General features: G+C 42.8%; 1 protein-coding gene and 1 long non-coding RNA gene across 5 annotated transcripts in view; one reads left to right on the forward strand and one right to left on the reverse strand.

Moving 5' to 3' along the window:
* RBFOX1 (RNA binding fox-1 homolog 1) overlaps positions 1 to 15,099 on the forward strand; it is a 2,234,275-nt gene that overhangs the window by 1,242,358 nt on the left and 976,818 nt on the right. The gene's annotated exons all lie outside the window — the stretch shown is intronic.
* LOC116740607 lies at positions 10,682 to 12,813 on the reverse strand. Its single transcript, XR_004345918.1, has 2 exons — positions 12,529 to 12,813; positions 10,682 to 11,977 (listed from the first exon to the last, which is right to left on the reverse strand). It is a non-coding gene; the product is annotated as an uncharacterized LOC116740607 (long non-coding RNA).

The raw sequence follows: 15,099 nt of genomic DNA on the forward strand, positions 1-15,099 counted from the left end.
CAGGCACAGGCACAGGTATGTACACAGAGAGATTAGATCAGATCTGTAGAAGTGGCTCCATCTTAACTTGCCCTCCCAGATGTATTTGTTGAGGACGAGAGAAAGAAAGTAGAAAAGATGTGGTTGGGTTTTACCCAAGCAGCGCATGTTAGAGAGGCCAAGGATCGTGCCTTTTAAAGCACAGTGACCTTGCTATCCGTATTTAAAACGGATAACCAACAAGGACCTACGGTATAGCACAGGGAATGCTGCTCAATATTCTGTAACAACCTAAATGGGAAAAGAATTTGAAAAAGAATAGGTACATTTCTATGTATAACTGAATCACTTTGCTGTACACTTGAAACTAACACAACATTGTCAGCCAACTATACTACAATATAAAATAAAAAGTTAAAAAAAAAAAAAAGCACAGTGATCTTGCCAGCTGGTCACATCATTAACTTAGACTCTTCAGATAAACAGCTATTCTCTCCTAAGGCGAGGGACAGGGGACCAAGAAGTAAAGTGAAAACAAGCAGGGCTTGACAGGGGGAGAGGAATGGATTCCATTTCCCTTCATTGTTTATTTCTTAAGCTCTTTGTTGGACATTTGTATATTTTCTTGGGAGAAATACCTATTCAAATGCTTTGCCCATTTTTAAATTGGGTTTGTTGGTGGTTGTTGAGTTTTAGGAGTTCTTTATATATTCTGCACCTCAGTTCCCTATCAGATACATGACTTACAAATATTTTCTCCCATTCTATGATTGCCTCTTCACTCTGTCCTTAGTGTCCTTTGATGCACAAAAGTTGTAAATTTTGATAAAGTCCAGCGTGTCTGTTTCTTTTTGTTTGTTTTCTTTCTCTTGCCTGTGTTTTTGGTCCTAAGCAGTTTAGAAAAACAGCAGCAAACTGTTATTTGCCTGAATCCAGGGTGCTCTCTCTAGAACAGGAAGGGAAGTTCAGCTAAATCTCATGATTCAGTGGTTAGACCACCAGCCGGCAGGGGAGATGATCAGTGTGTGCTGAAACCCAACTGCTGACCCCCGAGATGCCATGATGTTCTTGCAAGAAGGCCACCGGCAGGGGGAATGTACATGATGCTGGGAGGCCAGGCTGGGACTCCTGGGAGAAGCTTCTCTCATCCAGTTCCACTGGCTTCTCTCCAAGGTGGTCAGGGACTCACTGATGCATGGACAGCTCATATGTTCATCTGTGAACCACATCCGCTCTTAAGAGGAGCTGGAAATGCATTTCTCCTGATTCCACTGGCTGTTTTCTCCCGTCTGTGGGTTTCTGTCGCCATCATTCAGCACTTAGAAAATTGTCGAATCTTAGAACAAAAAGACAACTGAAGCCCACCCCCATAATATGCAACTAAAAATCACTGAAGCCTGGAGTGGTTAAGACTCCTGCCCAAATTCCTGTAACTAAAGTGCAATAAAACCAGAGCTGGATACTAGAAATCCCGACTCAAGACAGTGCTCTTCAAGGAGCCTCACCATTTCGTGAATTTCATTAAGTGTTTGCTTAGCCTCATACCCTAGTCTCCATCCTAGTGGCAAAAAAATAAAAAGTTGCAAGCGGAAAATAATCCTTGCCACTGTGGTCTGAGTTGAATTATTGTTTCAATATGCGATTATCTAAAGAGTGGGCACGGGAAGGTCTGAATCACAGCATCCCTTAGGGCATAAGCCTCATGAACTCCAATGTCCCAGGGCTAAGCTTGGAGCAGAACACAGCGGTTTAAAGGGTCAAGTGGCTGCCTGGGAACGCGGCCCCAAATTACCAGAGCTTCTGATTTTTTTCAAGAGAACACAGAAATTAGATTCTTGTACGAAACATCTCAATTTTTTAATTTAAAATTTTAAAGGAATCAATTTAAAAGCTCTAGTCTGAAAGCCTGTAAGAAAGCAAAAAGATCTGTGCAATGAATATGGACCGTTGATTTGAGATCCTTGCTCTTACAGCTAGACCTGTGTTTCTCAACATTCACACACATTGGAATCATCTGGAGAGCTTTTTAAAAAATTGCCTGTGTTTCAGTCAGCCCGACTCCAGACTAATGCATCAGAGCCTCTTGGGGTGGGTTCTGGGCATTAGGACTGGTTACAGCTCCCCGGGTGATTGTAAAGTACAACAGGGTTAAGGACCGCCGGGCTCAAGGCAGTGTGGGCAGACAGGATCCTCTGCTTCTCACCTCTTTCCCATCCATCAGGACATCTGGACTGTGATTGCTGGACCTCAGGATGGCCCTAATTTTAGGGTTCACATCTGGGTAATTGGCTGCATTTCTTGTTTCTTGTCCTCTTGGGGGGCATTTTATAGGCACAGACAGATGTCCCTTTCACTTCATTTGCCACATGACCCTTCTGGAAAGTTTCAATCCCCAACTTCGTGATTTATCCCATCTCTGGAGCAAGTGGGCTATTCAGTGAAGTTTGTTTGTAGCTTCTTAACTTTGATCTCCTTTTCATCTCTTAGCCTTGGGGTTTCTCCAGCCAGAGAGGATGCTTTGCCCAGCTGCCTTTGGTCTTGTGAATTCGCAGCCTTGCCCTTGAAACATCGGGAGCCCCTGTTGGTTCTTGTGAGCCCTTGAACGCTCCTGTTCTGCACCCATCTGTTTCTGCCTTGACTCCTTGCTGTTTGTACAAACACTCCCCTCGCCTTTCCATGCCAGCTTTTTGGAGTCACTGAGATAACCCCAGCAAGCCTTACAGGAAAAAAAAAAATTAGTATGGACAGGAAACTACCAAAGGACAAGGTGTTCTCTAAAGTAGCTTTTATTTCCCAAAACTCTATGAATCTTGTCATTGATTTTGTCACTTGTGATGATAGCATTTTGGTCATATAAGAAAGTATCCTTAATTTTTACTGGTACAAACTAATTAGGAAGTAGAAGTGAAATGATATGAACTCTGGAGTTGCTTCAAGCATCTTCAATATTTTATTATACACACACACACATAAAATTCTAAGGTCTATGTGATTCCAAGAGTTTATGATTCTTTCTTTCTTGTCACTTAATCTGCTTAAGAATGATGTCACTGCCAAAGCAATGAGTGGATCATCTTTTAAAAATGCATGAGTCATTTCATAATACAGTTAACCAGTCCAATTAGGAAAATAAAAATCCACAATTTCATCTTCCTAACACGACTAACATTAGCTCTCACAGTTAGCCCTCTGGCGTTGTTTCCATTGTTTTACATACAGTTTGGGTTTCTGCTATATTTACTGATGATATTATCAAGCACAGACTGTGGACTGGGTCTTGCATTGTGGCCATATCAGCTTTCTAGCTGCTTTGAATTTACAATCATCAATAAGCCCTGAAGAGGGAAACCAGAAGTGACAGCATTTTGCCCAAATGCAGTCATCCAGTGGATTTGTCATTGGAGTGAATCTCTTGCTCTTGCTTGTGCACCTTATAATGCTAAGTGTATTTCTAGTAACTCAGGAATGCAAGTGTTGGGGAGAAAGAAAGGCAGAGACTTAAACAGGTAAACAGAACCTGAGGTGGGGATTATGTAAGGTATTGCTTCTTATTCTCCTTGCATACCATTGCATCAGAAAGCCCTCTCTTCCCAGAATTCACACATCTAGGCAAATGGTTACCTTGACGACTCTAGGGTACCACATTGCTACACTGGCTGTACATTTTAAAGTCTATCTCAGGTCACTGCATTCAAGACCTACTGAATCGTAATCCCTAAGAGGGGAACTCAGGATTCTGGACTTTTAGCAGGCTCCCCAGAGGATCTGTAGGTGGCCTGTCCAGCACCCATCTGACTAAGCATTGGGTGACCATCGGAAAGATGTTGGAATAGACTTTGAATCTTCCAGAAACAATTCTGTTTAATTGCTACAATAATTAGTAAACAGTTGTGTTTATTACAGTTACAATGGAATGGAAGTCTTAGCTTTGATATCCAGATCCTTGAAAATTAAGCATTATTATATAATAATTCATTTAATATGTTACTGTCATCAGATAAACATTTCCCAGTCATTGTAAGCAATTAGGAGCCATTCTCTCTCTTCCCCCACCTCCCTTCCTCCCTCCCTCCCTCCCTCTTCATTTGAACAAGAGCTACTTTCTCAGCCGGAGCACAGACATACTTAATGCCAAATTGTAACAAAATGTATGTTATTACAGAATGAGATTTTACTATTAATTCCTCAGAAGCAAAAGAAAGTGGGGAGGAGGTTAAAAGGGGCTTTGTTAGTTTTCATCTACCTGAATATGACGCCGATCTTTGACCTCTTAGAGGTGTGTGTCAAATCTCCTTGCCCACTCTTGACTCGTACTCATACATCAACATCCTTTTTCATGACGTAAGACTCCACAACGAGCATGGTTTTTCACAGTCATGTCCCACTGTTCCAGAAAACCGCCAGAGGACACTCAGAGCTGTCCTCTCTCTTCCTCTGCTCTTGCTCCTACCTCAGAGAACGATGCTTCTTGGGGTACCTTGCCTATGGCTTTTGGGTGCATTTAGACAATGGGAGGTATAGGTGGAAAACTTGAGCTCGGGAGAAGCCAGGGCTTATTTTTCCCTCTCTCTGCTTCTTGGAGTGTCTCCAGATGCTCCCTCAGCATCCTCCTCCATGGTCCCAGCTCCCCTGGGCAGTGTCTACCGTGGCAGGTGGCCCTGGCTCCTGAGCTCTGAAGACACCCCCGGTTCCCATTGACTTTCAGTTTCAAGGATTGTGGCCGCTTTTGAAGACTCCAGTTTCTGTGTTCTCTCACCATCCCCTCTTTGACTCTTCCCAATTCCCTGGGTTAAATTCCTTTAGTTTAAAAAGCCTAGAATAGTTTCTGTTTCTTGCATTACCTCGATATCTACCTCTGAAAAAGCACTCCCTCTTGTATACAAAAGCTTACAGATCTAGGTATTATCACTGGTAAGAATATACTCATTTTAAAAAATTTAATAAACTTTTATTTTGGAATAATTTCAGGCTTACCGTAAGTTTAGATTTATATACCCCTCCCCAATTTTCCCCTAATATAGACATTTTCCATTATCAGAGTTTATTTATCAAAACTAAGAAAGCAACTTTGCTACCATACTAACTGAACTCCGGATTGGATTCAGATTTCACCAGATTTTCCACTACTCTCCTTTTCTGTGTTCTAGGAGCCAGTCCAGGGCGCCCCATTGCTTGATCACCACATCTCCTTAACTTACTCTTGGCCACGACAGATTCTCAGTCTTCCCTTGTTTTTCATGACATTGACAGTTTTAAGTAGTAATGGTCAGGTATTACACAAAACGTCCCTGAATTTGGGTTTGTGCCATGTTCCTCTCATGATTAGATGTGAGTTATAGTTTTGGGGGGAGAAGACCACAGAGGTGAGGTGCCCTTCCCAGTACTTCATGTTAGAAATCACCTGGAATCGTATCTGCCAGGTTTCTCCCCTGCGTGGGTACCATTTCCCTCCTTTCCGTACGTGATGTTTTGAATGCAGGTAACCAAGTCCAGCCCACGCTCAGGGTGAGGGGAAGTAAGTGGAAGGGGTTTTATCTAGATCTCTGTATTATTTGGAAATTTTAGTAAAGAATATTTGTCTCGGGCCTCCCTGGTGGCGCAGTGGTTGAGAGTCCACCTGCCGATGCAGGGTACACGGGTTCGTGCCCCGGTCTGGGAAGGTCCCACATGCCGCGGAGCGGCTGGGCCCGTGAGCCATGGCCGCTGAGCCTGCGCGTCCGGAGCCTGTTGCTCCGCAACGGGAGAGGCCACAACAGTGAGAGGCCCGCGTACCGCAAAAAAAAAAAAAAAAAAAAAGGAAGAATATTTGTCTCTTTTCTTTCATTTTTAAATTCAGTTATTTATATATATAAGTGTGGACTCATATCTAGTTGTATCTAGCTGTTTTATACTTTGGGCTGTAATCTCAAAGTATTTGTTGTTCAGATGGTCCAGCTTCGTGTTGGCTCCTGTGTCCCTTTGACCTTCCGCCATCCCTTTGTGTTGTGAGAATTTCCTTATTTTCTGCACTAAAATATGGTTCATGCACATTTTGTTTCTCCTGTCCCTAGAAATCAGCTGTTTCTCCTAGGATAGGCCCAAATTTTCAAGTGACATTTCCCCCTCCTTTTGTGCCTTTCTTTATCACATTCACCACAAGATGAAATAATGCATTTGTTCACTCAAGAAGTATTCATTGAGTAACAATTGTATGCCAGATAGTGGACTCCTCCAGTTACATGTTTTTGAATAGAACAAATACTGCCTCTGCTTTCAAAAATATTAAGTAAACACACACACACACACACACACACACACACACACACACACATATTTGTATGTGTGTGTGTGCTGTATGTGTATGTGTTCATCTCTAATGAAATGTATTGGCTTCAGTAAGCTTCAGCGGTGCATTGTCACACAGCAGAAACCATTTTTACAAGACCGCTGGAATTTCCATGGGGCTAGCGCAGTTAATTTCCTGGATGTTTGTTCCAGAGGAGTGTTTCCTTAAAACCAAAGGTCCAAACTACCAAACTCAATTTGACAAACCAAGCCCCCATGTGGTTCATGAGCAAAGAGATCGGAGGCGGGTGCTGATCTCAGCATCTGTGTGTGTTTTGGAATTCACGGGATAAATACCCTGATACAGGAGCTGTCAGGCCTGATTAATACTCCAGTCTCACGCTGCTTGTGCCTTAACCTCTAGGCGTTACACTTGCTGCCTGGGTCCCCCGTGAGGCATCCGTCAGCATCAGCTTTCCCGAAACTCCTCTGCTGAGTGTTTCTCCTCTGTGTCATATGTTTATTTGTCATCTTTGCTAAAGGATTTTCAGTTTGAAAAATAATTTGCTACAAGGATGAACTTGGGAAAGATGGGGAGCAGTTTTGTGGGAATGCCCACGGTGGGGGCCAGTTCATAACACGCCCAAAAAGTCCATCGAATAGTACTTGGCACAAAAGAGCAGAGTAGCTTCTATATGAAGTGGGGCGGTTAGTAGGTTAAACCACCCCAAAACATGTAAACGATGACATCATTTCCATGGAAGGACAATTGATTGTACAGTGGGAACTATGTAACACAATCCTAGTGGTTGCTAGATAGAATATGACATGTTTATCTAATACTGTGGAATACGAGACTATTTTTAAACATGGTGAGGTAGAAATCTAATCCCACCATGTGAAGATAGGTAGGTACAGATACTCCAAATATATGGAAGAACGTACATCAATTACTAACCAGAGTTTTTCTTTGAGAAGTAGGTTTAGAAATAACTTTCACCTTCTGCCCTGTAAATGTCTTTCTTTTTTGAGGATTTTATGACCAACGTGTAATATTTTGGGGATTCACCAAAAGTATTGAATGCTCTATGTAACATAATATTTTTATAGACAGTATCATTCAGAAAATGTTCCTTCTAAATAATGAAATAATTATCATTTCTGATGCCTTTCAAATCACCTGCTACATGTAAGGATATTTTGCATGGCTAATAATAATAGACTGAAGATATGAAGAATATCTTCTCTCTAAGTACTCTGTTGGGTGCACTTCCTGTCTGCCAACCATCTTTAAATATCATTCTGAGTGTCAAGAATGAACATCGCTGGGGATTTTTCATGATGAATGTGGGCATCTATCCAGGAAGTAGATGGTTATTTTAAAGAATAAAAGCAGATCTGATTGTTTGGATGTGGTCAGTTTTAACCAGGATGGGATAGAGCAGTTACTTGTGGGACACTATATTTAGCGTCCTAGGGCTGATGAACAATAGAAATTTGTTCCCTCACAGTTCTAGAGACCAGAAGTCCAAAATCAAGGTGTTGGCAGTTTTGGTTCCTTTTGGAGGCTTTGAAGAATCTGCCTTCTCTCTTAGCTTCCAGTGGTTTCCCTCCAACCCTTGAAGTTCCTTGGTTTATAGAAGCATCCTTTCAATCTCGGCCTCTGTCTGCATGTAGCATTCTCCTCATGTCCCTGTCTTCACATGGTCATTATCTTATAAGGACACCAGTCATATTGGATTAGGGACCCACCCTACTCTAGTATGACCTCTTCTTAACTGATTACATCTGCAATGACCCTGTTTCAAATAAGTTCACATTCTGAGGTCCTGGGGGTTAGGACTTCAACAAATCTTTTTGCTGTGAACAGACACTTAAAAGATATAGATGCCAGGATCCCAGCTGGAAACAAGAGCAAAAATAAACAAATGGGACCTAATTAAACTTAAAAGCTTTTGCACAGCAAAGGAAACCATAAGCAAAACGAAAAGACAACCTATGGAATGGGAGAAAAGATTTGCAAATGGTGCAACCAACAAGGGATTAATTTCTAAAATATACAAACAGCTTATATAGCTCAATATAAAAAGCAAACGACCCAATTGAAAAACGGGCAGAAGACCTAAATAGACATTTCTCCAAAGAAGGCATGCAGATGGCCAAAGGGCACATGAAAAGATGCTCAACATCACAAATTATTAGAGAAATGCAAGTCAAAACTACAATGGGGTATTACCTCACACCGGTCAGAATGGCCATGATCAAAAAAGTCTGCAAGTAATAAATGCTGGAGAGGGTATGGAGAAAAGGGAACCCTCCTACACTGTTGGTGGGAATGTAAATTGGTACAGCCACTATGGAGAACAGTATGGAGGTTCCTTAAAAAACTAAAAATAGAGTTACCATATGATCCAGCAATCCAACTCCTGGGCATATATCTGGAAAAGACGAAAACTCTAATTCAAAAAGATACATGCACCCCAATGTTTGTAGCAGCACAATTTACTATAGCCAAGACATGGAAACAAACTAAGTGTCCATCAACAGATGAATGGATAAATAAATAAATAAATATATATATATATATATATAATGGAATATTACTCAGCAATAAAAAAAATGAAATAATGCCATTTGCAGCAACATGGATGGACCTAGAGATTCTCATACTAAGTGAAGTAAGTCGACAGAGAAATGCAAATATCAGGATATCACTTATTTGTGGAATCTAAAAAATGATACAAATGAACTTATTTACAAAACAGAAATAGACTCACAGACATAGGAGACAAACTTATGGTTACCAAAGGGGAAAATGGGGGAAGGATAAATGAGGAGCTTGGGATTAACAGATACACACTACTATATATAAAATAGATAAACAACAAGGATCTACTGTGTAGCACAGGGAACTATATTCAATATCTTGTAATAAAAATAATCTAAAAAAATGTATACATATAACTGAGTCACTTTGCTGTACATCTGAAACATTGTAAATCAACTATACTTAAAAAAAAAAAAAAAAAGATATAGATGTCTGGATCCCAGCTGCTCAATCCAGTTATTTGCAGTTGGGACCCAGACACAAGCATTCCAAGAAATAACATGTGATGAATAACAAGGTCTGCTAGTCCCCTGCTGCAGACTAAGGACCAGTCAGATGGTATCCTGAAGACAGTTGCTCCTTTGCTTAATGCAGGCTCATTATATGAAATGCAGTTTACATTGACAACACAGATATTTTGTTAGTGACTATTTTTCCTCCTACAAATAGCATTTTTCTACTCCATTAAAGGTTAAGAATTTTTTTTATTCAGAGAGTTCCCCAGTGGGTTTAAACTAGAATTTCAGTCACCCATGCTAATAATTCAGAAACCTGCTTAGTTGAGGTCCTCCTTCTCAGTAAGCACGGCCATGGGACAGGCCATCATTCCCTCAAAATAAAGAACTCCTTTTCCATGAAATGACTATGTGCTTTCCATCACCCTTTCTAGATCCAGGAGGAGATCAATGCAAATGCCCATTTCCCCCTTCTTGGAAGGTCTCTATTTATAGCTTTTGTCTGTTGGCACGTACGTGAGGAGTCGGCACTGCCATTTACAGCAGATGGATCAGGCTCAGCCATATTTCCCTTCTCACAGGCACGGTCTGCTTGGCATGTGGAATTGCATTCCCTTGCTCGCTAATCCTCAGCGACGCGAGTCTCTCCCCCACCCGCCACGGCCCCCATAACCTCCCTTAGTTCCAGGAACTCTTTGTGAGCCAGTTGTACCAGCCCCCTGACATGAGAGCTTCATTTGTTGAGTCCTGATTTTGAACTCCTATACAGAGACGAGGACACTGCCCAGTTTCACCGTGAAGAATGTCAGGGGGCTGCTGTCGATATGGAAGGCTACACAGCAGGTCAGGGCAGAGCCCCGTTCCCAAAGCAGAAACTCTTTTGTGGGAATTGTCAGGCTTTTTTGCAGAAGCAAAGTTTGCATCATTTTACCTGTACTCACTTTTTCTTTTTTTCCTCTTTGGGCACCGGCTTAGTCAATAATTAAAGCATATCTGTGCCCGTATTTCACATTCTTTTAAAAAGTTTAGGGACTTCCCTGGCGGCGCAGTGGTTAAGAATCCACCCGCCAATGCAGGGGACACGGGTTCGAGCCCTGGTCCGGGAAGATCCCACATTCTGCGGATCAACTAAGCCCTTGCACCACAACTACTGAGCCTGCGCTCTAGAGCCCATGAGCCACAACTACTGAGCCTGTGTGCCACAACTACTGAAGCCCATGCACCTAGAGGCCCCGCTCTGCAACAAGAAAAGCCACCACAGTGAGGAGCCCACACACCGCAATGAAGAGCAGCCCCTCTTTGCTGCAACTAGAGAAAGCCCACATGCAGCAACGAAGACCCAACGCAGCCAAGAATGAATGAACGAACGAATAAATAAATAAGTAAAAATTAAAAGTTTATTAGTTTATTTTTAACTAGTTTATTGGTTAACCATATGCGATAATCTGTAGAGCCCCCTCCCCACAAATGCTGATGACCCAAAGGCAATGGAAGTGTTTTTTTCAGTTATCTCATAGTCCAAGTTGGGCATGCTGGATCCGGGAGTTGGCTTCCTTTCCTGCAGTGATTCAGGGGCCCAGGTTCTGCCCATCGTGTGGATCAGCCTTGCCCTGGGTCTCTTTGTCAGCAGCATCATCACCGTCGTGTTCAGCAGCAGCAGCAGCAGCAGTAGCAGCGTCTGCATCCAGCAGGTGGGAGGGGATTAAAAAAGCATGGAGATCACATTTGATAACTTCAGCCTAGAATCGACATCTTGACCTCATCTCTCTATGGGGTTCTGTGTAAAGTTCCGTTGAGAAAAGTCAAGTTTGGAATTGATTATATGAAACCATTAATGTCCAGAATGTGAAGGAAGTAGATCCTGATCCTCCTCCCTTGGAGGTCTGGAAAGCCTCAAAAAGTCACCTTTACCTGGATGGTGTAGACCGGTCTGAAGGCCTGAACCTCCAGCTAGGAGTCACAACATTCTTGCACTCATTCATTCAAAAACATTTGTTCAGTGCCCCACCTGTGTTCCATGTGCTGAGGATGAGCGCACATCGCAAATGAGGTTTGACTCTCAGGGAGCCTACGGTCTGATGGAGGGAAGGCAGTCAATACATAAATAGACACAGCACGGAAATGTTATATAATCTCAGCTGGAGGAGATAAGCCATAGCCGTGGAGAGTGAGTGATGGAGTCCTTTTATTTAGGAAGGTCAGGGAATGTCTCCTGAGGAGGTGACCTGGATTTGGATAAGGATAGAAAGTCGCATGGAGACCTGGAGGGTGTCAGGCCAGCTGTAAGGGCAAAAATGAAGCTTTTCAAACATTAAGGTGGCCTTTCAAGCATCCTTCCATGCAAACTTGCCCTTCCAGAACCGTTTACTGTTTGTGCCCCATTCCGTGCTTTCGTGCACGTCAGAGTCTCATATGAGCATCTGGAAGCCTTGCTTGCCCTGTTTTTCCTATCCACCTGGAAAACACTTCCTCATTGTCATGCAAGACTCAGCTCAAATGCAGCAACTTTTGTGATGCTTTTTACTGCCCTAGGCAGAATTTCCACTCCTTTTCTTCACTGTATCTTGAATGTTTGTGTTCCCAGTTATATTTATGTGTTTCCGTGGACATAAGAAGAGGGGTAGTCTGGGTCTGGCTGTCCGTCTTATCTCCAGGCATCCCGCGTCGTGACCTGCCATAGTGATACTTAATGATTACTGAATGCGGTTATGCCTATCCCTTAGAAAAATAAAATGAGAGCAACAAAACCATTGATTATAATTGATACCACTTACTGAACATTTACTTAGGACACTGTTCCAAATACTTTTCAACATGCACAATAACCGTAGGAGTTAGAGACTATTATTATTTATGGAAGAAGACACCGAAACACAGGAAGGTTAGAGTAATGTGTCCGGAGTCCCACATTTATAATGACCGTCATACACAAGTGTAATAACTAGTGTTTATTATGTTACCACTAAGCATTTAATGTGGATTGTTTTCTTTAATCCTCACGCAACGCTTTGGAGAAAGTACTGTTAAGATACTCGTTTTACAGAGGAAGGCGTGAGAATGCAGAAAGCTTAAATAACTTGCCCAAGAACGCATATGGCTAATGCATGGCAGAGCTGGGGTTCAGATTCATCTGTCCTTGGTTCCAGAATCCTCATCTTCACCCCAACACTTGAACGTGATGTGTTAGCACCAGAAAAGGGGGGAAAAGAAAACAGTACCCACTTGTCATAAAGCTGGCTGCTCAAGGTAAACATTCAGCAGAATCCACCGACGCCGTGTGCTTGGAGCTGCTTTGTGTGCCAGGTGAGGCTGCGTCTTGCTTCTCTTGATGAATAATTCACCGCCTGGAACCCTGTGTTTACTTCTGCTGTTGTCCTCCCAGTAGATGAGGAAGGAGCACAGCCATCCACAAAAGCAGAGTTATAGGGTGAGAACACAACACAGAGAACGCAAGAGGGTTATTTATAGTCCAGAATCCCAGGCTGAAAAGAAGGCATGCGAGGAGCTTAATCATTTCCCAGGGAATCTGGGAGGACAGTGGACAGTGGCAATAAAGAGCCCCCAAAGGGTCAGGGCTGCATACCAATTACAGTGACTTCCAGACACTTAACACGCACGGCACTTAGCACGCGATCAAGGACATGTTCTGTCCGGGAAGGAAAAACAACTTCTGATGTCTCCCCCTAAGCAGAGAGGCAGCCTGTCTGACACTGTTGTTGCAACACAACTCTAATGTAAATTCCAGGTTCCGTGATAATGAGTTGGCAGCCCCATCACTCAGGCAGGCATATCTTGATACAAGGGAAAACGTCCAGTCCAGTTTGACTCTTTAAAAAGCTGTCCATGCCAAGCTTCACATGAAAGCGGGGAGAGCGTGGTGATGTATCCTCTTCCTGCAGACCAATTTGTGAAACTACAACAATCACTGTTCAGTCAGTTCCCCAATTACCTCTTTTCTCATTAAATGTATGGCTTTCTGCTTCCTTAGAACTCTGTAGGTTGCAACAGACTGAATTCTAAGTAAACTCAGCTCAAGCAAGGGAAATGGGAAGGATTTATTCATGCTCTTGAAACCAAAGAGTTTCAGGGTGGGACTGGCTTTTGGCTGTGCCTAGACCTTGGATGCCGTTATGAAGCTCTGTTTCTCCACTTCTTGGAACTGCTTTCAGCTTTGTTGGTTTTTTCTCAAGGTAATCCATGTATGTCCTGGAAACTCCAGACCCACACCCACAAGCTACCACAAACTACTTAAAACAAGAGAAATTTATTCTCTCACAATTCTAGAAGCCAGAAGTCTGTTTGTAGGATTGGCTCCTTCTGGGGGCTCTGACAAAGAATTCCTTCCATGCACCTCTCCTAACTTTTGACTGCTGCCAGCTACCCTTGGCTTTTTTTGGTCTGTGGCTGCATCACTCCAGTCTCTGCCCCTGATGTCACGTCACTTTCTCTCTGTGTCTGTTTGCCTCAAATCTCCCTCCTTTGTCTTATCAGGTCACTAGTCTTTGGATTTAGGGCTCATACAAAATCCAGGATGACTTTATCTCAAGAGACTTGACTACATCTGCAAAGATCCTTTTTCCAAATAAGGCCACTTTACCAAGTGCCAGGGGTTGGGACTTGGATGTTTCCATTTAGCGACACCCACTGCAACTCACAACACATACCGATGTATAAACTGCAGTACAAACAGAGCAAACCTCAGAAGTCCTGGGCTAGTGCTCATCAGCTCTGATGACCTGGTTTAAGGAATGACTCCACTTCTATGCTAATCACTGCAGCTAGAAGAATTCAGTGCTCTCACTGGCCAGTCCGAGGACATGGGCTGACCAGTCCATACCAGTTCGAGCAACACAGAGAGCAAAGAAAACATCTTGAGGGACACTTAAAGAAGATGTGCACTCAATGTGAATGAATTGATTAAAAAATAACTGAAAGGGCTTCCCTGGTGGCGCAGTGGTTGCGAGTCCGCCTGCCGATGCAGGGGACGCGGGTTCGTGCCCCGGTCCGGGAGGATCCCGCATGCCGCGGAGCGGCTGGGCCCGTGAGCCGTGGCCGCTGAGCCTGCGCGTCCGGAGCCTGTGCTCCGCAACGGGAGAGGCCACAACAGTGAGAGGCCCGCGTAACGCATAAAAAAAAAAAAAAAAAAAAAAAAAAAAAAAAAAAATAACTGAAAGTCTGGAAGAAAGTGAACTTGGAAGAAGCTGTAACATAAAAATGCTGCATATTTTGCGATGTTGCGAAGTTCATGTTGGCCAAAGGTGCTTGCTTGATTTTCGGGCCATTAAAAGATCCAAGAGTGCTATATCAGTTTGAGTGGGTATCTACGTGGAAAGGGAATGTTTATGGAACATTTGAATCTTTTACTGAGTTATTGTAGGCATTGTAGGCATCTCTTAAGGAGTTTCTTGGATGAAGGGAAGGAAGAGTAAATGAATACATGAATGTGAAATAGTTAAAAAGGATGAATGAATGAACGAATAAGTAAATGGGCGTTTGTCCCTCTCACTCCTCTTGAGTTTCCCTGTTTTTAGAAATCGTGCTTGGATTTTTGCCTTCTTATTAAAATCGTGATACTCAATGTCACTGATGGGCTTAAAGCTTGTTGTCCAATTCAGGCACAGAGCAAATGAGGAATTCAGTTTTGGTCGTTTTGTCCATGATCTTATTCTGCCAGGTTGCGCAACACAGTGGGTTCTTAGAAGATGCTAGTTAACACATTTAATTCTCTTCTGGACCTCCTCCTTTAGACTCTTTCACATCCTTAAACAATTAAAAAAAAACACCAGCTGTTTA

This window comes from Phocoena sinus, chromosome 15 (genome assembly GCF_008692025.1).
Source record: "Phocoena sinus isolate mPhoSin1 chromosome 15, mPhoSin1.pri, whole genome shotgun sequence".
Classification (NCBI taxonomy): Eukaryota; Metazoa; Chordata; class Mammalia; order Artiodactyla; family Phocoenidae; genus Phocoena; species Phocoena sinus.